The sequence below is a fragment of the Lissotriton helveticus genome, chromosome 11 (genome assembly GCF_964261635.1).
Source record: "Lissotriton helveticus chromosome 11, aLisHel1.1, whole genome shotgun sequence".
NCBI lineage: Eukaryota > Metazoa > Chordata > Amphibia > Caudata > Salamandridae > Lissotriton > Lissotriton helveticus.
Genome location: NC_136072.1, coordinates 859869492 through 859892396, shown reverse-complemented (window position 1 = coordinate 859892396; position 22905 = coordinate 859869492). Strand labels below are relative to the sequence as shown.

The 22905-nt window shown below is 45.3% G+C and overlaps 1 protein-coding gene across 5 annotated transcripts in view; it reads right to left on the bottom strand.

The window, feature by feature from the left end:
- The window catches only part of TAOK3 (TAO kinase 3), a 1265547-nt gene that overhangs the window by 721911 nt on the left and 520731 nt on the right, over positions 1 to 22905 (bottom strand). The window lies entirely within an intron of this gene.

Genomic DNA, 22905 nt, shown 5'->3' with positions numbered 1-22905 from the left:
AGACATATCAACATATCACATTTTGTTTAATATAATGATCGACTGAATTGTGTAACAATATTCTCACAGCTTGCACCAAGAAATTAAGATACAGGGCAAACGGAAAAGAAAAATTGAGCAGCTATTGTGCTCCAGACAAGGTGAATAGCCCACATAATGCTGCACTTGGAAAGCAGCTCGTCTCTTGAGGCTGTTAAATAATGTTAAAGAGTCACAGCAAATATTAAAACAAGCACTGGCAAAGCCAACAAATTTCACCTTTAGCAACTACTGGCTATGCCAATTGCTTTTGGCGGTACTGTACACCATCAGGACAATGTGAAGCATAGTCAAAGTAAAAAAGAAAAGAAAAAAAAGATGTGATAGCAACGCATTTGCCCACCAGAGAAATGGTGCGGGCTCCATTAGCTATATTGGTTTATTTATGGCTCCATGATGGTGGACAGCACTTGGATTGGTAAATAAATTCAGGTTTTCTTAATTTTATTTAAAAGCGCCAATTTAAATAAAATAAAAAATAAAAAGAGGGCTGGGGCTGCTGGGGCCGAGGGGTAATGAGAAGCATGTCAGGAGAAAGGGGGGGGGGGGCGGGAACAGAACACAGACAGTAGAGGGAGAGAAAATCAGAAAAGCACACAGGTGACGCAGAGTGACAGAGCAGGATCTGGGGAGAGAAGCACATTGACAAGAGAGCGCAACACAGAGCAAAAGGGAGAACGCAATACATAGGGGACACAGCTTAAGAAAAAAGAAACGAGAGAGAGGAGTGCAAGAAGGGGAGAAAAGCAGACTGACAAGAGAGCACCCAGAGCTGCAGAGAGAAGCACAAAAGAAAGACCACTGGAAAACACATGCACTCTTGGTGATTGATTAAAAAAGAAAAGAAAAGCAGTTCTCTAAAAGTTAGTAGTACAAGGAGACATGTAAAAAAGCTATGCTTCAGAGGCAGAATAAACAAGAGAAGGACAAGGCAAGCCTTTGAATAAGAAGCAAGCTAACGAGAGTGACAATAAAGCCGACCAATGATTAACAATGGGTGAGCTTTAAGTCCCCTTGAAGATTTTGGTAACCTGATGAGTTTTTTGCAATAAGGCAGTTTGTACTGATAGTGACCTACAATATAATCTGTGTCACCAAAGTGCAATAGAGAAATTACTTTAGACTAGACAACTACACACGGTAATGAAAAATTGAGCAGAAAATAATCGCAGACTCTCCTGATAACAATATTAGGCAAAAAGGCATTTTTTATTTACATTTTAAAATGCATAAACCTTCTAAAATATCTGGCATCAAGGCATTCTCGAATGTGTAAGGAAATTACAGAAAAACATTTGGATACGTGAGTGTTTTTTTAAATCCCACAATCCATTTCCTTTGCTGTATGTACCAAGTCCCATAAAAGCTCAAAACAAAAATAATTAATTTAAGTACAGTTTATGATATGGTGAATCTCTACTGTATACAGTTTCCAATTAAATAAGTGCATACAAGCTCCAGAAGGCCAATCCAGTATTGAGCTTAGGTCTCAAATCCACAATGCAGATAAAACTATGAATGACCTACATCAAGAAGGATTGAGGCTACAAAGGACCCTGGAGGTCTGTACCCACTCTTTACAGGTATATTAAAAGGAAACAAAACCGGCTTTTGTTTTTCTACCTTGAAAAGATTATCTCGAAAATCAAGGAAGTCTAATAACAAAAAAAATTGGCATTACTTGGTGTGATCAATTACCAAACTCAATCAAAGATCAATTTTAAAGTCTGGTTATCTCTGCTACTGTCAACTCTATGCTGTAAGATAAGCTACCTTTGAAGAATGTAGTGTTTATATTGATTCATGTGCAAATAATCGATCCAATATGCGTTGAATTACTATTTGTATTGTGTTGTAGCAAGTACTAAATAAATATATAAAATCAACAACATCGCCAGCATGACTGCTGCTTCTTGAAGTTAGGGGTACCATAAACTCAGGAGCACACAATGCGCACCGAACAGCACCTAACATAAAAAAATGTATTCTGATCACCTTTTGAATATTACCTCAGTACTCAGACTGGACCGTGAAACCACTGAGAATCAGAAGGTGACACTGTGTGACTCAGCACTGATGCTGTTCCGGTCCAGAAGTGATGTGCGGGCCCTATGTAGGCATTAACCCTGAGCAATGACATCAGTTCCTTTCTTTCTGGACCTCTAAATATGGATCCAAAGCTTCTCCAGTCTCGGAGGCTACTTTTTGAGATTTTTCTCCAAACATCTCAACAGTGTGCAAGAAATGTCACTCCCTAAGACCACAGGTTTGAAACCCTATAAGAACTGTCACAAACAAATGTCTATGACAGATCCCACGAGCTTTGCCTGAGGTGTCTGTGTCTAGCCACGACTCCAAGACCTGCGTAAACTAAGTGTCTATGAACTCGAAGGGTATTAGGGAATGCAAGGTGAAACTAAAGCATAAGAAGCTGCAGCATCAGTACTGCTCCAAATCCCACTCCAAGTCCAAAGCTTGATCCCAGTTCCACTCCAATTCCTTAAATCGACGGAGCCACTCTAGAGGTCGGTCTTCATAGCGCTCCAAATTGGCCCACTTCTGAGCTGGTTTCGCAGCTGGTTCCGAAATAATCTCAGTTTCTGGTGCCTTCAGACACACTGCGGCAGATCGAAGAGTTTCAAGCAACTATGCTGCAGCTCTTCGGATCTCTACCAACTGGAGTGCCTTTCAGTCCCACAGCGTCAAGAGGCTCAGCACGTACATTGCCACCGGCGCCAACTGGGTTCTCTCAGCCACTTCTGCCCTCGGCTCCATTACCAACGTTGCTCCTGGGGCCCAAGTCCACTCCAAACCTGGGTATGCGAAGCCTGATGCCAACATCACCACCCGAAGAGGTGGCCCAGACTGTCCTATCGGATGTCGACCTGACACCAGTCTGGCAATGACTGACCTTGCAATCTGATCAGTATGAGGGTTCTGCACTTGCTTTACCACAACGCAAGCCACATTCTTAACACTCTTTTTGGAACAGACTCTGATTACAGTTATGACCAGTATGATCAGTTCACCCAGCCCTGTGCCGATGACAACTGGTAGAACTTGCAAAAGACTAGTGGGCTAGATACTTGCCCAAAGATAGACCTTATCTCTGCTTCTGGCATGGCCAAAGAAGCATCTGCATTTTATGCTATGGTATGTGTAGGGCAGAGAAGACCTTGACCCCCCACCTCCCCAGCATGGAGATGAAAAGAAAGTCCTGACAGAAGTCCTGCATCCTGGACGGACTGCCTCGGAGCCTCTCCTCCGATTCAATGAGGCTTTAATGGACACTTTTCCAAGAGCTTGTATTAGTCCTCAAGTTAATCAGCAAATTGCCAGACGTCATTATTCTACTCCAGGCGACCAGGCTTTATTGTCACAACTTAATGTCTGTGGCACTTAACGTAAGTGCCAACTCCTTGGGCACAACCTTTTAGAACATATTTATCTTGGTTTTTCCAAAATAAAGAAGTTTTTCCACATAAACTTTTGTTTCAGATTCTTCTTCTCATTTATTTCATGTTGTCTTCACATGAAAACGATTTTTCTCAAATGATTATAATCAACAAATTTCATGCTTTAAAGTTGATACAACACATATAGGTACATCACTACCCAATGCCTTTCGGACGGTCTGTCCTTCATCAGGGGTATTCTGTGAACAAAAATGAACATTCTATGTATCAAATCCTCCGAAAGAATGCCTACTTAAACGTATGTACAACATAAATGCAACAAATTTCTTTGAAAGTGCTTCTAAATTGTTTTTCACATCCCAAATCATATTCAGTAGTTCAATGTGTTCTGTATGATGCCTGAATGTTTATCTAAGATGGCGAATAAAAAACTCAGTTGTGTGTCTAAGATAGAATATATAGTCTCAACCACTTAACCATTAAGGTGATCTCCCGGCGTGATTATGCGCAAAAAGTGACGAACTTAACACGAATCTCTAAAGGACAACAATGGCATGCATTCGTGCGTACTCTTTCTAAAACTTACTTGTGAGGTAGTATAGACCCATGCATCTACTTCATTCGCCCCTCGCTATCGAGATTAAAAAACACCGTGATATATACGGAAGTGAAATCATCCGTGTATTGCTGACATCAAAAACGGACTCTGTAAACGGCGGCCATCTTGTAGTGGTGTAAATCCCGGATCGGATCAAAATATGACAAAAACGTGGTGTATACATAATGAGTGATGTGACTAACGAGTGATTTGAAAAAAAGTGAATTAATTGAGTGAAGGTGTTAATCTTGGGGTGAAAAATCAGTATGGTATACTGTGTTCTCAAACATACATTTTATCCCACAAATGTCTCTCAAAGATAACATAGAAACTCCATCCGGTCATTTAAACCAAAAGGTTTGGAAGATTGCAGAAATTTAATCCAGTGATTTTCGCGTTTCAATAAAAAGTTATTATTGTCTCTGTCATCACGCTTTTCCACGACCTCTACAGCAGCAAATCTGAGTTGGCTGACGTTGTGTTTGTTTTCCTTGAAGTGTAAAGCTAGAGCAGATTTCGTGTTCTCAGTTCTTATATTACTCTTATGTTCATTAATGCGTGTCTTCAGTTTACGTGATGTTTTTCCAGTGTAAACCAGTCCGCATGGGCATTTGATTATGTAAATTACATTTTCTGTGTCACATGTAGCATTCAATCTTAAGTTGATGTTAGTGCCCTTCATTGGATGTTTATTGTCACAACACCACTCCCCAGAGAGTCTGATTGTGCTTCCCCCTCTGACAGTGAATCAAAGACAGTGGAGGACTTTCCAGAAACATTTATTCCTCAGCCAGATTGTCCCTGAATTTGATCAATGCCTCCTGTTTGCCACCCCGCTATTCTCATGTCCTTTCAGAGTCAGTGAGAAAAGTCCTCCCCGGTGTTAAGGAACACCTTTGCTCTGTTCTTTCACAGATTCTTCAGGATAGTCGCGATGCGGCCAAGGTCAGAATTCGTCGCAACCACACCTTCCTCTGTCTACCCAATGACTGATGGAGGACCATGTCTACATTATGCGGTAGGAAATGCAATCCATTTTTGGCCAAAGGGGCTACTGAGAGGGTGTCAGGGCCAGTAGTAGGACGTTGTTCCTATTCCCGCTACTTTCTAGTGCCCAAGAAGGATGGAGATCTTTGGCCTAGTCTAGACATGTGCCCTTTCACTTTCTTTGTTCTAGAAGGAGAAAGTCAAAAATGCACACCCTGGCCCAGGTCTCATCTGCCCTCCACCCTGGGGGCTGGAGGGTGGAATTAAACCCTCAGGAAGCCTTTTTCCATATTTTCATCTGCCGGTCCATCGGCACAAGATGCGGGTCGTGGTGGTTAGAGGAGCATTTTCAGAACGCTGGGCTCCCCAATTTTCTCACCAGCGCTCCTTGAGTGTTCATGAAAGTAATGACGGTGGTAGCAGCACACCTTTGGATATCTGGGGTGCAGTCTTCAACTACCTCAGCGACAGACTGTTGAAGGCAGGCTCGCCCCAAACAGTCATCAACCACCTCCAGACTACAGCAAACCTCCTGTCATCTTTGGGGTTTACTATAAATGTGCCAGACACACTTGACTCCTTCACAGATGCTCCCCTACATCTGAGCCAAGCTGGCTATGGGCCAATTTCATGCCTTTTCCCCGGGAAAGAGCCGAGAACACTCACGCTATGATCCTGATCTTTCAGCTTCTGTCCTGGATTTCAGTGAGGTCGAATCTGAGGCTACCAGAAATGATGGCCTCCTGCACTCTACTGATTAAGCATGTCACGTTCTGAACCCTATAGGCCCAACATGTAGGAGACCTTTACGACCACACCCAGATTTCGGAGGAGACTGTAAAGCTGCTGAACCACGATTGGGTTAGCAGCAGAGCCCTTGATAACCCAGAGTTGACAGTTGTGACCTATGCCTCCCTTCTGGGCTAAGGTGGCCATCTTGGACAGGAGGTGATCAAAAGTCTCGGGTCCAGTCCATATCAACCTTCTGGAGATAAGAGTCATCAGTTTGGCACTGAAAGACTTCCTATCGTCCATCAATCAATCAAGGGTTTGTAAAGTGCATTACTCACCCGTGAGGGTCTCAAGGCGCGGGGGGGGGGGAGGGGGATATTCCAGATCAGACACAGCATTAGTTATTAGGTAATGTACTGTCAGCTAGGCTATTATTCTGACACATTCAGTTAGTAACTGAGTTACCACACATTTAGACTACAGGTACCAGTAGAAGCATCTCGCCCTTATAAGGATCATGACTCCACCCTCCTTGTTTTTGGTACATTTCTTTACAAGTTACTAATCCATTATTGGTATAAATAAAAAATATTAACCAAGTCAGTTATATCCTTTCAAGCGTATACTGAGTTTTATAACATAGGATCCTACAAGCCTACATGCCACAATCTAATTAAATATTGGGAAATATTTCATTTGAATGTATTCATGTGGCACAGAAATCTTAATTTTTTGGTGGCAAGGTTCTGGTGTATCAGAAGTTTAGTGGACCAATGTATTTTCATGTTAAATGCTGATCATACTGAATTGAAATATGGGTTATGTGTATGTTTCGTAAATCAAAGTAAAGAAAGGTTTTGAATGGACATGGTTTGGCAATTCTATAGCATAGAGTGTCAGAACTTTTTATTTTCCATCATTGATTACATCTATATGTCTTGCCGCTTAATAATCTTTCAGTTGGAGAAATATTAGCTAAAGATTATTGGGATCAAACGCCATTAATTGCAGTATTTGTGTATCTAATATTTAGTTTGTTGTTTCCCTTACCCCTTAACTGGGTAACAATTTGTGTCTTGCTGTTAAGGATAGTACCCTTACATTCATTTGGAATCTCTTAGTTCCATGTGTTCCATGGTAACTTGTTAAAGCATCGCCAGGCCCATTTTAATATTTGCCTTTCCATAGCAGCTTGTCATGATATTGTCAAGTCTTTTGTTGAGCTCTGTAATGTGATTAATTGTTAACTTATTAAACCTCTACACCACCCGGAGAGTAATGTCCCCATACACTTTGGCACAGCCAGTTTCTCCTGTAATTGGTGATTTCAAGGCACCTTGTCCAAAAAGTCGAGAGGTAATGGGGAGATAGTGTTATGCAGAGTCTGCTATACAGCTATTCTAAAATATAGGAAAGCTGAATTTAAGAGCAGTAACTGGAAATCACTAAAACCCAAAACTATTTTGGCAAACAGTTAATTCTTTTAAGATAAACAATGGGTCTATGCCTAACCCGGGGGTAAATATTGTCACTGAACAATGGCTATCCAATTTTTAGAACATCTACTGGCTTAATCATGCGGGTTGCATTTTTGAGAATGTCCAATGATTTAGCCTCCTTTATATTGCAAATGGCTTGACCTTTGAATATCTCAAGGTAGTTTCTACTTCACTGGAAAGTCTGTCAGGCAAAGCGAGTGCACAAAAAGTGTCCCTATGAATCTCTTTAAGTCCAATATTGATCGTTGTGCACCTTTACATACCAAAGTATTAAATAGTACATGTAACAGTGAGCTTCTTCATTCCTGATCTACCTCAATAATTGTTCCTGTTTTTAAGAAAGGCTAGATTATCACTGTTCTAGACCCATAATCCTTGATTGAGTCAAAGGTTAAAGTGACTAGCAGAATCCTGCACAATAGAAACCTGGATTGAGGCAAAGATCATAACATCCTGTATGAATATTAGTATGTTTTCAGAGAAGGCTTAGGTGCAATAGAGCAATGCTTGATTCTCAATCTTATTATTGGCAAATATATAACTCTGAAGGTTGCCTTTTGTATTTGCCCTTTATGGACCATACTAGGGCATTTGACTGTGTGAACAGATCCAGGTTATGGCACCACTTAATCCAAATTGGCTTGGATGTCCCTTAGATGATTTTTTTTATCTGTGTTAGGTACCCTGTCTGCCAGGGTCAAATATGTTACTAATAGTACGTGCATAACTAAATTGAAGCCGGGCATACATCATGATTGCGCCCTTGCCCTCATTTTATTTATTTATTCTTTATATCAAAAATCTTAATTCATGTTTGATCAGTTATGACTATGATGTGCCCATGGCTAACTTCAAGCCAATTCTGACACTTTTATATGCTGGCTATGCCATTATTTTGTCTTGTACACCCCCAATGGCCTAAAAACCGTGGTTGATGCATTTCAATATTTTATGGAGAATTAAGAACTTGGGGGTTCATTTTGCAGTGTCTCATGTCATGTCATGTGTCCTTAATGGCATTAGATCGCAGACCTTTTCAAAGAAAGGGAAAGTTGCACGAGAAAGTGCAGCAATTACCATATCTTGCAGTAATGTTTGAATCTGTTAATTCATGGTCCACATGTCTGACCACTTGACAGCAGAAATATTTTCCATTTGGTTGGTTCAGCATTAAATTTTGCTTTGAATCTAGGAGGTAAATTCATAATCCCATTACTTGAAATTTATAAAACACAATTGTCTCCATCCTATTGGATGGTGCCTGGGAACTGATTCTTGTTGTCATCTTCTCTCTCTCTCGTCGAGTTGTCGGCAATATTTTTGTCATAAAGATTTTGGTCTAGTACATTTTAAAGATCTTATCAAGCTTGCTCCTTTGTTATTAAAGGTTTCCGTTTGGAGCAACCTTAATGCCACTGCTTAACCACACATCATTAATGGTCTTAAATGTGATACAGGTAGTGGAGTGGTGTGGCTCACTGGTTAGAGGCGGCAGACCCGTAAGCAGAGAACGGCCCGGGACCAGGGTTCAATTCCCGACGCGGCAGGGTCGTGGACCAGGGTCAAAACGGACTCGATAATTCTCGCCTCGGTGCCCACTCTAACTAGGGAACACACTCGGCAACTCTGGGCATTAAGCTTGCCTCATCTCTACAACGGCCCCCCACAGACGCCGGGGATGCCTGGTTTCACCTTGGAGATACCCAGAAAGGGACAATCTCACAGGGAAAACCAGGACGGGTTCCCCAGCGGTCTTCAGCGCCAGGATACTCCATGGAGTCGCAGTGCGCTTTACAAATACACCCACATTTACATTTTAATGGTTGGCCTAAATAAAAACTATGGTGTAGGGTATGGGAAGACAGTTTTTATTTTTTAAACCCTTCTGCCCATAAGGGCGTTCTTGGGAAAATAGGCGTCTTTCCAGAGAGACAAATTAACTTGTTAAACCCTTGTTCAGACAAAGTTATATGTAGACAATATGTTAATCAATATTCTATTGATTGTTGCTGGTACTTGGGAGGGGGATCTCCTCTCTAGGTTCTAGAATTGGTTCCCTAAGTAAACTCTTATCCTTTTGCTTGGGACAGTATAGTAGTGAAACAATCTGTCCCTGTCCTTACAATGAGTTTTCATATCAGAAACTATGGCACTTTCTACTTTTTCATGAATGTTATGGTTTATACACTAAAAAAGTTTTTAATTCCTCTTCTTAAAAGTTACAGTTTTGAAAATAGGTTGACCTGCATTGTGTTTTACACATGTTAACCCCTTGCATGCTGCGCATATATTCGCACTGTGCGGGCGATTCATTATTGGGCGGGATTCGGACGCCCCCGGACGTCCTCCGCCATGATCGGAGGAAGAAAGACCCGTTGAAGCCTATCTACCTTACCGGAGCAGAGAGGGAGGAATGGTAGTGTCTTCGCCCCCCATCGTGATCCCTGCAGAAGCGGTGTGCGGGACGCTATACCCCGCGACCGGAGGAGCTGTGAACAGTGACCGGCCGAGCTCATTGAGGATATTTGATACAGGCGCGTGGTCCCCTGGAAGGTGCAAGCCTTATATCTGGTGATGTGGGGACGCACTACAACGTTCTGGAGAGATCAGGTGGCAGCGGGAACAATTGTAGGACCGGACGGCCAGCCTCAAGTTAGCAACGGCGGCAAAACGGAACCCTGCCTGACTGTGCCTGACCCCAAGATGGCGGCCGGGACCCAGACAGAGATCATATAATTGAAAGGGATGAGATAGCAGTTCTCAATTAAGTGCCCCAGCGGCAGCAAGCACCCTGGCGCAGCAGGAGTGAGGTAAAGAAGGGGGGGCTTGGTGCCTTCCCCATAGACTAACAAGCATTGACAACACTCAGCAATGGTCTCCCAGTTATAGGATCTCGCCCCCTGAGGCCCAGATACCACCACATGTGAGGTCCAGTTTGAGGAAGAACGGGGGCGTATTGGCGCCACCGGCGGTCAATGGTGTTGAACAAATCGTGGAGGGGGGAGGCAAGTACTCTCCACGGTTGACGCGGCAAGCACAAACTTAGGGGAGCCATCGTGCCTGCACCTATGCCACCGAAGAAGGTGACTACCACAGTCTACAACTTTTTTTTCTCCTGCTGAGAAACGGCAGCCACCAGAGCAAGGCGAATCCACTGACACCATGGCTCTCAGGAAGGAGGACTTGATGTCGTCCCTAAGAGAATTTAAAACAACGCGCTGAGCTCAACCAGGATCTCAAAGCCTCCATGGAGCAACTTCAAACAGACCTGAATACGCGCATGGCATCGCTCCAACAGGATGTGGACTAGGTGCGCACGCGAGTAGTTGATTTAGAAGCCAAGACACAAGAGCTGAACAAGTGGACCACAGACACGCAAGAAAAGAGAAGATTTAGAAAACAGATCCCGGAGAGACAACATTCGGATCCGGGACCTGGAGGAAGTGGCGGAGGTCCCAGATCTAGAGGCCTTCCTTGAGGGTCTCTTTGCAGAAATTCTAAGCTTGAGATAGCTCAAGATTAAACTGTAGCGAGCACACCGCATAGGGGGTCAGGTAAATGGCGAGCATAGTAGGACACATGATGTCCTTGCCAAATTCCACTCCTTTAAGGTCAAGGAGGCCATACTACAAGTGGCCCGGAGAAAGGGCGACATCTCCTTCCAGGGATTTCGCTGCGTCATGTACCAGGATCTAGCACCCGCGACGCTGGCAGGGAGGCAGCAATTCAGACCTATTACCACGAAGATCACATAAAATGCAGATGGACATATCCATTCGGACTGAGTTTTGAATACAATAACAGAAAACGCCACATCACAGAGCTTGAAGAGGGTCTGAGGGTGCTGGGCCTCCCCCTGCTGAGGCCCAGAGCACGCAAGACACAGCGAGGGAAACAGACCAAAGTAGCAATAAAAAACTGCAGTGGAATACAAGCGTTAAGGGAGGCCATAAGTGACGCAAACTGGTGTAGGGATCCTGCTATAAGACCTACCAGTTTCCACGGGAGTGGTGCATTCCAGGGGAGAGCGTACACCTGTGGACAGCGAACTCCTAGGGGTCAATGACTGATGCAAGAAGGGGCACTGAAGAAAGCCTTTGAACATTCAAAGCTAAGTACCGATCGATGGCGACCATTTTGAACAGAGGTGAAGGTATTGACGGCGACTTCAGTCGAGTCATCCACCAACATGTCCCGATATGTTTTAATCCACATAGCCGGAGTTTCCATATCCTTCAGGCAAACATTGAAGTTGGGATTGTTGGGGTTTTTCTTTCTTTTTATTGGGGAGGAGGGCGGCGGGAGGATGGTGGTGGCTGACAGGGTACAATGTCCAGGTGCACATACCAGTCCGTGCAGATTCTACAAGGGGGGTGAGACCAGGAGGATTAATCGCTAGAGCTTGAAGAACCAATACGAAGTATGAGAAACCAGAGGGTGGATGGGAGGACGGGAGAGCCGATATAATACCATGGTGAGCTCCATAGTATCATGGAACGATTAGGGTCTAAACTCGCCACTTAGGCAACAAAAAACTTGGAAATATCTTACGGATCATCATTTTGATATAGTGGCTCTTTAGGAAACACATTTAAAAAGGGCTGAAGAGATAAGATTGCCCCATAAACAATATCCCATATTTATAGATCCTCAGCAGTCACCAAACATCGAGGTGTAGCACTACTCTTTCATAGCTTGACTACATTTCAACCAGAAGCTGTTAAATACAATAGAGGGTCGGATGATCATGGTGAAGGGATCACTTAGAGGCAGGATCTGTACTTTTATTGCTGCTTACGCACCCAATAAGGGTCAGTCGGCCTTTCTGACAACACTCTGGATCGGTGGGAGAGTTTGCGGCCGGGCCAACAATCCTATTGGGGGATTTTAATCTCACCCGGCAAGCAGAACTAGATAGTACTCACCTTAACAGAACAGCTACAAGCTGCTTCCCCACCAGTGCTAAACAGACACTAACGATCTTGGTCTTAGGGATGCCTGGCGCACGCTCTACCCTTTGACCAGAGATTACACTTTATTTCACATGTACATCACACCTACTCCAGGCTTGATTATGTTTTTATTAGTCAGAACCTGATGGGCTTGCTTCAAGTTTCTCCCACTCACGATTTCGGATCACTGCTCTTGCTTGCTTTGTCTCAGCTGGAGTCGCGACACACCTGGGGCGTCAAGGTGGTATTTCCCGGCTTCCCTCATGAGGGATACACTAATGAGGGATGAGCTGAGGGGAGTGATTACGGAATTTTTCAATTTGAATTAACCCCAAGACACTTCGGCTTTCAATAATTGGGATGCATTCAAGGTGGTCATAAGGGGAAAATGCCTAGAACTCAACGCTACCCTGAACAAGCAAAGAGCGAGAGAGAGAGAAAACCTGGAGCTGGCTGAAAAAGAACACAAGAGCACACCTACCAGGGGTTCACAGCATAAACTTACTGAGCTTAGGGGGTAGCTTAAAGCGATTAGAATAGAGCAGAGTACACTTTATTACGGTTACACCACATTTCCTATACCCAGGGGAACAAAATTGGTAGACACTTAGCCAGGCAGCTTAGGAAAAGAGAGAAAGGGAGCACATCGGAAATATACTTGATGGGGAGGGCACATTTGTGACTTCGGATACAGGAAAAGCCAACACATTGCGGGCTTTTTAGGAGAGATTATACGCGGGGGAGACAAGGGAGGTAAATGAACAAAATGGATTCCTGCAGACACTAAAATTTCCCAAGGTCTCTCAGGCCAGAAATTATGTCCTCAATGCACCCATAACACAGGAGGAGGTGGGCACGGCGATTAAATCACTCAGGCCTAACAAGGCTCTGGGTCCAAATGGCCTGATGGCTCATAAAATGGCAGAAGACGTTGGGGTGACTCCTTCCATGGCTGAGGCGGTGATAATGGTAATACCTAAGCCGGGGAAAAATGCACAACTCTGCGGTTCCTATCGACCCATTGCACTTTTGAATCTGGATGCGAAGCTATATTCCGCCATCTTTGAGAGAGGTTAAATGATCTGATCCCAGATCTTGTAAACCCTGTTCAGTCCGGCTTCATTAAAGGCAGGCAGACTCACGATAATATACGTAGAACAGTACATCTGATTGAGAAGGTAACAAAACGCAAGATACAGGCAATTCTCGTGGGTCTGGTTGCCGAAAAGGCCTTTGACAGGCTGGCATGGTCATTTCTTTTTAGCACACTTTGGCTTTGAGGACAAATGTATTAATATGATCAGGTCTAACTATGTACATCGTCGATCTAGAGTACAGGTTAATGGGTCTATGTCGGCCCCGTTCCCCCTCACCAGAGGGACTAGACAGTGGTGTCCATTATCGCCCCTGTTGTTCGCTCTAAGCATTGAGCCGCTAGCGATGCGTATTAGGGAGACTCCAGAGATAAAAGGAATTCCCTTTGGGGAAGATAATCACAAAATATCGCTATTCGCGGATATGTCCTTCTCTCCCTCACCGACCCGTTCCTCTCGCTTCCTGCTCTGCAGAAGGAACTGGCCCTGTTCGAGAAAGTGGCGTGTTTTAAAGTCAATCTGGGTAAATCCCTTATACTCGACCTCACGAGAGTCCAGCGACTGAGGCTAATGATCTACGGGAACGCACTCCCTTTCAATGGGCCAAGCGCTCGCTTCAATACCTGGGTATACACTTAACACTGCGCTTAGAGGGGTTATACAAGGCAAACTTCCAGCCCCTCCTTCTGCCACTTCAACTTGCCCTCAACCAATGGAACCCTTTTAAATTTTTTGGTTGGGCCGCATACATGCGATCAAAATGACAGTGCTTCCTAAATTTCTGTATCTATTCCAGGCACTACTGATCGAACTAGATAGGGAACTCCTTCCCAAAATCTGATCATTACTCACTCCATCTGGCAAAATGGAAGGGCCCGTCTACCATTTCATACCTTGAGGAGACTGAGGGCTGGAGGGTAAAGGGGGTTGGTGGGTGGGGGGGGCAGTTGGGCTCCCTGACTTTGGCTTATATTATAAGGTAGCCCAATTAAGGATAGTGGCAGAATGGTCCAAAAGGGAATCAGAGAAGCATTGGTTGCATATTAAACGGGCGATAGCAAGTAGGCAGTGGCGTAGCAAGGTCAGGTGGTACCCGGTGCGAAAGATTTCTTGTCACCCCCAGCTTGACAAAATGGCAAAAATATGTGTGTAAAACAAATCTTTGCCATTTTGTCACCCCCTCAGTGATGACACACGGGGCGGCCCGCACCCACCGCACCCCCCTTCCTATGCTCCTGCGGCTAGGACAATATTGGACCTCATATCGAACCCAAGAAGAACAGACCTGCCAATGCCTACATTAGTACTCCCACCTGCACTACCCTGAAGGTCTGGGACTCAATCTCTGGGGAAGAGGAGTGGACTACATTCCCCCCACCATATACACAGATCCACTTCAACCGGGCTTTTCCACCCGCACTCCACGAAGGCCACTTCAACCAGTGGAAGAAGGGCAGCTGTCTCATGTTGTCAGACCTCTTTCATAATTACGATATCTTAACATTTGAGAACTGCTGGGAGAGTTTCACTTTGAGCCAGACGAACACTTCCACAATCTTGAGCTCAAGCACTGGGCTCTCACCCCTCACATTTGAAATGCTGCCACTCGAGAGAGAACATGCTTTGAAAAATTAGTACGAAGGGTAGGCTCCATGAGGGGGCTAATCTCTTTCCTTTATAGTTCCTTAATTGCGGCCACACAATCCCTGCGACCTAGATATACGGCCATGATGGGGGGGTGGGGGAGGGGCCATTAGTGCAGAGATAAATATCCAATAAGGAATGGACCGGGCTCTGGTTGGACATTACCAAATGTAATCACTCTCTAGAAGCTCACTTAAAAACTTTGACGGATTGGAATTGATACCCCACCAAACTTAAACAGATTTTCCCAAATACCTCTGATTAGTGTTGGAGGGGTTGTGGTCTCCTCGGCGTCTTCCAACATATATGGTGGGATTGTCCTACAATCAAACCCTTTTGGAACAACAGGGTATCTCCTTCCATAAAATGCTGGCGTTGGAAGGTGGACCGCCCGTGCTTTTTGGGTGAGTGCAGACAAAGGCTGGAGGGAGCAAGACAGTGAGTTGCAAGCCTAATCATGTAGGACAGAATACATGAGGTAAGGAAGGGCTGATTCTTTTTAAGTTATTCTCTTCCCCAGGAGCCAGCGGGAGATTTCAGAGCCATTGTTTTGTGACTGTGTAATTTCAAACCAAACATTGGGAAGGCTGTATAGTTTTGAACTCTTTGAAGTTTTGAGAAGATTTCCTGTATACAAGCTGTTTCAGCACTACAGACAGTATATGAACAAGGCAAGGATTAAAGATATTTTTTGAGAACACTAAACCAACCACAGAACCCATTTCAGTGGCCACAGAATGTGGAAAGCAGTTTTGGAGAACACATTTAATTTTAGGTGCGGGGAGGATTAAATGAAACATCAGCATAAAAGAGCAACCCCAAGCTTCAAGCATTGTCCAGGCGCTGGAAGAGAAGGTATTTCTTCAGGCCCAGTGACTCTGGAACTAGGGGTGCAAGAAGAGCTGCAGGATCCCCACTCAACCCAAATGTTTAGAGCAATGAACAATATAAGGGCCTTTCAAAGGCTTTTCTTCTGGCAGCATTTTTGCGTTTTAAATAACAACTGCACTGCCAAATTTTCCCTAAGCGTTTAGTGAGATGACATTATTGAACAGCACCCATACTACGAAATAGTTGCAGCACCACTTCTTAGGCAAAATGAAGAGAAGGGGGGTTAGGCTGAGAGAGTCCACAAGCAGGATATCAGTTTCAGCAATGAGCTTATTGACATGTCCATGCTGCGTGTAGAATACTTTGAGTGACACTTTTTGACAAGCCAAATAAAGCAATGTCTGTATAATAAGGTTATTACAGAATCCCACTCTTTTGTGCAATATAAAGGTTCAGAAACAGTTTAAAAAATGTTGCCACACAGTTAATGGATTCAGACCCCTTATCACCCAATAGGTATCCTTTGGCTCACCGGTAAATTCTAATAAGAAAAGCTTAATTTCCTAACTATCCACTGACATCAGGAGAGTGGCAAGGCCATGCATTGGCACCTTCAGTTTTGCTCTGAGGCTACTTTCAGGCCTCTGATGAAGTGATCATAGGTTAAAAGCACCCAATGCCAACTTCCCTCTCTTTCCGCACCACCTGTCCAGAAGGGTGGTAACAGTCACCTGCATATTTCAGTTCACAGACTAACCAACTAGTATAAGTTCCCGGACTGTGGCCGGTGCTGATAACATCTGGATTCACAAATACAGAGAGTGTGGTTGCGGCTGATCCAGCAGGCAGAAGCAGAGTTCCAGACTAGTGCTGCGCTTATGATTGTCAGAAATTACATACTCAACATACTGGAGCTTCTATTGTTGGTTAGGCAGCAATCTGGACTGCACTAATTTACTTCCTGTGCTGGGGTGAGGATGCACAGTCTAGACGCAGCTACAGATTCTCATGAGTTTTGCCTTGCAAACCTGTGCCAAAGAGGAGTCAAACACATGAGGGCTATTATACTAGTGTAAGGTGAGTGAGCCATGCTGAAACAATTTTCCACACACACTGCAAGCCAGTAGTTGCCAACAGCCAGCAGCAAGAGAGACCACACTGACAGATTCTTGTGCAGAACTCATTTTCTGACAATTGGTACAAACTTACCACTTGTTATCCTGTAGGCGCAGACGGCTGAGGTCGTCCGCCCTGGCATTCAATGATCCTGGTAAGTGGTAGGCTTCCTGGTCCGTGACCCTACCCCAACCTGATTATTGCAGTACCACATTGCAGATAATTTGCAGTCTCCTCTGAAATCTGAATGTGGTCGGTGTGGCCCCCTTGATGTGGGGCCCACTGGGACTTCATTCTACTGTAGAGCCTGAATATTCCACCTGACCTGCCTGACTAGCAGGATGCAGTAGGCCATCACTTCCAGCAGGCTGATAGTCGACCTCACTGAATTCCAAGACTGAGGTTGAGAGAGCAGAATCATAGCCTGAATGTCCTGGACTCTCTTTTCTGGGGGAAAAGCACAAAACCAAACCATGTCCAGAATGGTTTCGATGAAGGGGAGCATATGAAGAGTAGGAACGTGTGACTTTGGCATGGTGATAGTGAATCCTCAAAGATGACAGGAGGTTCACCATAGTCTGGATGTGTGAAAACTGCCTGGGACGAGCTTGCCTTCAACAGCCAGTCATTGAGGTAGAGGAAGACAGGTATCCAAGGCCTCCGAAGAGCAACTGCCATCACTTTTGTGAATACCCGAGGGGCTACGGTGAGATCAAAAGGGAGCATAGAGAATTGGAAATACTTCTGTCCCACCACAAACTGCAGGTGGATGTGGCAGGATGGGATTATAAAAATAGGCATTTAGCAGGTCCAACACCACCATTCAACACCTGTGCCAGAATGACAATTTTGAACTTCACCGTTCGCAGGAAGCCATTGAGAGTATGCAGATCTAATATAAGCCACAGCCCTCATTCTTCTTGGGCACCCTAAAGTAGTTGGAATAGAAACCAAGCCCTACTTTTGACACAGGCACCCTCAATAGCTCCTTTGGCCAAAAGGACCTGCTGCAAGATGAAGAGATGGTCCGCTGTCAGTCACATGGGCGGAAGAAGTGGGGGTATTAGATGCTCCTACCAGGTGGCCATGCTCCATCAAGTGCAAAACAACGTATTGAATTGAATGCTTGAATTTATCTAAGCCACTGACAATTGCTAGGAGCTGCATCCCAATCCATCCTTTTTTACCCACCCTGCCACCGTAATTGGACCTAGTCAAATGCTGATCAGTCTTGACCCTGCTCCAATGGGAACTGTTCAGCCCAAACTGCCAAGCCAAGCCTTCCTGAAAAGTAACACAAGCAACCTAGGATGGGTTTTGCCTTTGGTAAGGGGTCTTAAGCCGGGTAAAGCTTTATTCCAGTTGCATAGTGAGCATAGGACACACGTCTGGGCATACCACGTCACACTTAAGGTGTCAACTGCAACAACAATTAAATGGCTGAAATCTTGAATCAATGTCAGTCAGTGGGAACAACTCAGGCTACATCCCAATCCATTATTTTTTCCCCACTGTGCCACCTCAGTTTGGACCCAGCCATATGCAAATCAGTCTGGACCCTGCTCCACTGGGAACCGTCCAAACTCATCTCTAAGCCAGGGCCTCCTGGAATCACAATACAAGGATAGAATAGGATAAAGATTTGTAAAGCACACTAAACCAAATAGGTGTCAAGGCGCTAAGCGGGACGATAGGGAAGCAGACAATCCCCAACTATGATGCAAAAAGCCAGGTCTTTCAACATCTTAAAGGAAGCAAGTGAGTTAGCCGTGGTGATAGAGAGAGGTAGAGTGTTCCAGAGTTTGGCAGCCGCCACAGAAAAAGAGCGCCCCCTCTCCCCCCCAACCCTCCCCATCTGGAACTATAACATCTAGGCTAAACAAGCTTTTTCAGGATGGAGGACCTCAAGGATCTGCCTGGGGTGTACCAGTGGAATAAGGTTGCAAGGTACGATGATTCAATACCATGCATAGCCTTGTACACCAAATTCAGAGCCTTAAAGGTAGGGGTGGGCGTAGTGCGCGTAGCAGGGCTACGCGAAGCTCCGCGAAGTGGGGTGGCCCGCTACGCCCACTTCTTGTGAGAAATGCGCGGGCGCCCGCACATGCGCATTCGTCTGAAGAAGTCGGCCCGTCAACAGGAAGAGGGAGCCTCGGGACGCCGTATCCAAGGTAAGTTCCTTTTCTTTTCTTTTACTGTATTTAATCCTAAAAATATGGTTGTAGAAGAGGGCAGGAGGGAGGCGGGTGGCGGGCAACTTCGCGCCCCCACGGAGTGGGCGTAGTGTTGCCTACTACGCCTACTTTGTGAAGCGCGAAGTAGGCAACACTACTCCCACTCCGTGGGCGGAGCGAAGTGCTACGCCCACTTCCTAATCAGAAGCCAATGTAAGTTCCGAATTCCTTCATTAATGAAGTGATATTTGGGAATGTTCAGGATAAGTCTTGCCGCTGTGTTTTGAACAACCTGCAGCTTGTTCAGTGAGCCTTTACTGATATTTAGGTATAAGGCATTGCAGTAGTCAAGCCTTGAGGTGACTAGGGCAATGATGGTGGGTCGATGAAGATCTTGGGGAATGTAAGGCAGCACTTTCTTAAGCAGTTTAAGAATATGAAAACAGGTGCTAACCGTACGGTTCTCCTGGGCGTCGAAAGCCAGCCCCTTGTCAAAAAATACACCTACGTTTTTGGCAGTTGTTACCAGGACAAGAAGAGGGCCACAGGTATCAGGCCACCAGGCGGCAGACCAAATAAGGGGCTGAGTGCCGAAAACCATAACTTCTGTTTTTTCCGTGTTTTGAGAGAATTGTCCTGCATCCAGTGTATTATGCTGGTCATGCAGGTGTTAAATCTTTGAGCGACCAGCTGCAAATCATCAGAGATAGAAATAATGATTTGCGTGTCGTCGGCATAGGAGAGGACTTGGAAGCCAAAAGATCTCACCAGTGTAGCCAAGGGGGTCCATTAAGATTGAAAAGGGTAGGGCTGAGCGAAGAGCCCTGGGGGACCCCACAAGGAAGACTGAAAGATTTGGCTTTGAACCCCCCGTAGCTGACTACATTAGTCCTGTCATGCATAAAAGATTGAAGGAGCTGTAATGCCTTCTGTGTGACACCAACATCCCGCAGTCGCTGAATCATGCGAACTGGGGATATGGTGTCAAACGCTGCCGAAAGGTCAAGAAGGACCAGCACCCCTGACCCGCTCTGATCGACCAGAATGCGGATACAGTCAGAAGCCGCAACCAAGGCGGACTCGGTGCTGTGTCCTGCCCGGAAATCCATTCTGGGAGCTATCCAGAATGTCGTATGTTTCGATAATTTTCATGAGTTCAGAATTAATAAATGTTTCCAACATTTTGGCAGGGGCGAGGAGAAGAGAAATAGGGCAATAGTTCAATAATTCTGAGGGGTCGGCATTAGGTTTCTTAAGGAGGGGTGAGACAGTGGCTTCCTTCCAAATGACTGGATAATGTCCAGATAAAAGAATGTTATTAAACATTTTACACAAAGACTCTGCTAAAAGATCGGGCACTGGATTAAGTGTGGAGACTCTACAAGGATCAGTAGGGGACCCAGATTTGAGACCAAGAAGGAGTTCCATAATACACGGAACTGTAATAGCTGGAAACCGGGCCAGGTTAGGCGTAGTAGGCAGAACTGCCAGAGTGCAACCCGTAGAAGGTTTAATTTCCTCAGAGGAGGAAAATTGGTGAAAATGTTCAGGACTTTCTGCTGAAAATGAAGAGCTATGTTATCGCAGAAGTCTTGGGTAGGATTAAGGAGAGGCGCTCCTAAGGGTTCGGTAATTTCTTTAATGATTTTAAAAAGCATGCTAGATGAATTATCGGCGGACCTAATTTTACCAGTAAAATACAGGGATTTCGCCTGGAAGATGGCATGCTTATAATCCTTCAGCAAGGACCTCTGTATCAATTTTTCCTGCAAACAGGGGGCTGCCCGCCACTTTCGTTCTTGTTTGCGACAGAGCTGCCTAAGAGTTTTAAGCTCATTTGAGAACCACAGGGCTGAAGGTTTTTCTCTCTTAGTGGTACAGCATTTAGTAGGCGCAACAGTGTCTAGTGCATTTTTAATCCAATCACGGAAGCCCTTAGCAGTTATAGGATAAACAGTAGGACTACTGGCCAAGGTTAAAGTCAGAGGCTTCCTCCAGTCCGTGGCCGTGACCTTTTGCATTTTTCTACCGAAGATATTTTTGGAAGGCAAATTAGACGTGATTTTAGTACAGGAGGGGAAGGTGATAACTAACTCAACCAGCCCATGGTCAACCCAGCTAAGAGGCAAAACGTTTTTTAACTTAAGATAGCTGTGATTGATAAAAATGCCGTCCAGAGTATGGCCGGCCCTATGTGTAGGGGAGTGAATAAGTTGCTCGAAACCCATGGACTTCATGAGGTCAAGAAGGTGAGCTGAATCAGTATACAGGTTACAATCAAGATGGAAGTTGAAGTCCCCAAGAATTGTATAATGTGTCCTAATAGCATAGGGTTCTAAAATCTGACCCCCATCTTTCAAGAAAATTTGTCCTAAACCCCGGAGGGCGATAGATCAAAAGGCCTGAGAAGCTACCGCCTCCTCCGGATATAATGCAAAAAGTGGCTGCTTCAAGAAGCGAACCCAGAGCTCCCACCAGCGGGGAGAGGGTACAGTTAAGAAAATCTTTAGCACCAAGGGCTAGGCTGCCACCCATTCTGCGGGACGGTCATGTCTAAAGATGCTATAGCCTGGGAGTTCAAGTCTAGAAAAAAATCCCTTTGGGGTATTTTCTTAGCATTCCAATTGTGCACTCACACCAAAGATTCCACTCAGAACACACCGGGTCAGTTTTTCAGTTGCCAGAAAGTCAAATGTGAATGCAATATTTAAAAAATGGTATGTTTGATTTTATTAGGTTGGTTCAAGAAAAAATACACATATATACCATTTGTCAGTAAAAACAAGACATATGTATACACATTAAAAACTACAAAGATAAAAAATCACAGTGTAAATAGACCTTTGATCGATACAGAATGAACACGTTAGCGTGAATTAATGTTTCAGCACATCACACAGTAAATGTCAGGAGAACTTATTTTTCTAAAAGTAGGCCAAAAAGCGACGCGTTTCGGAGGGTTACACTGGTCCAACCTCCTTCTTCAGGCTTGCTACTAGTATGTTCCGACCCAGTTATCAAGATATGCACAGGTCGATATTCATGTTGGAGGAGTCTCTTGATAAAGAATCTCTCCTTCCAATGCTCAATATCATAAAAGCAAGGGACCACTGCGGTGTAAATTTTGCAGCGGGAACACGTCTCCAATCTTTACATCCAATATAAATAATGTGGCAATCTCGGGGGGCGGAGCCGGGACGGTGACCAAGATGGCCGCATGGAGTCCCGGCTCCGCCGGCCTTCTCCCTTCGCCGTCCGATTTGTTCACCCACCCCGCGCTTGAACGGCGCTTCTGTGCGTCGGAGGGGACGCTGCGATGGGGCACCCGATGGCGGTGAAATTTGGAGCTTCAGGGACCGAGATATCCTCCTTCGCTCTGGGCGGCCCGTCTGCTGCTGAGGCCGGGGCCTCGCGTGGCTGTGCACCCGGCTGCTGGCTCCGTCCCGGCAGCTACAGTCTCCCGTGTGACGCCGCTCCTCCACCATGATGCTCAATGAGTCTCCCTACACCGCCGGAGCCCTCTACAAGACGCACTGCGCAGCCCCTCCGTGTTGGATGCTTCGCCCCCCTCCCTCCCCCCCAGCACTTTGCATCGGCGGCCGGTCTAAGGTAACGGCGCTTTGTCTCCTTCAGGGCGCATTGAATGCCTGCGTGTACTAGACTGTGCTGCACATTCCGGCTTACGTGTGCCAGTGGGCACGATAGCGCTGTGTCATTTTCGTGCTGGGGGGTCCTGTGAATGCTATTCTGTGGAGGGGGTGCCTGTGATCCTATGCTACGCGGTGACGGGACATCGGTGAATCTTACTTCTGACGGAGGCCGG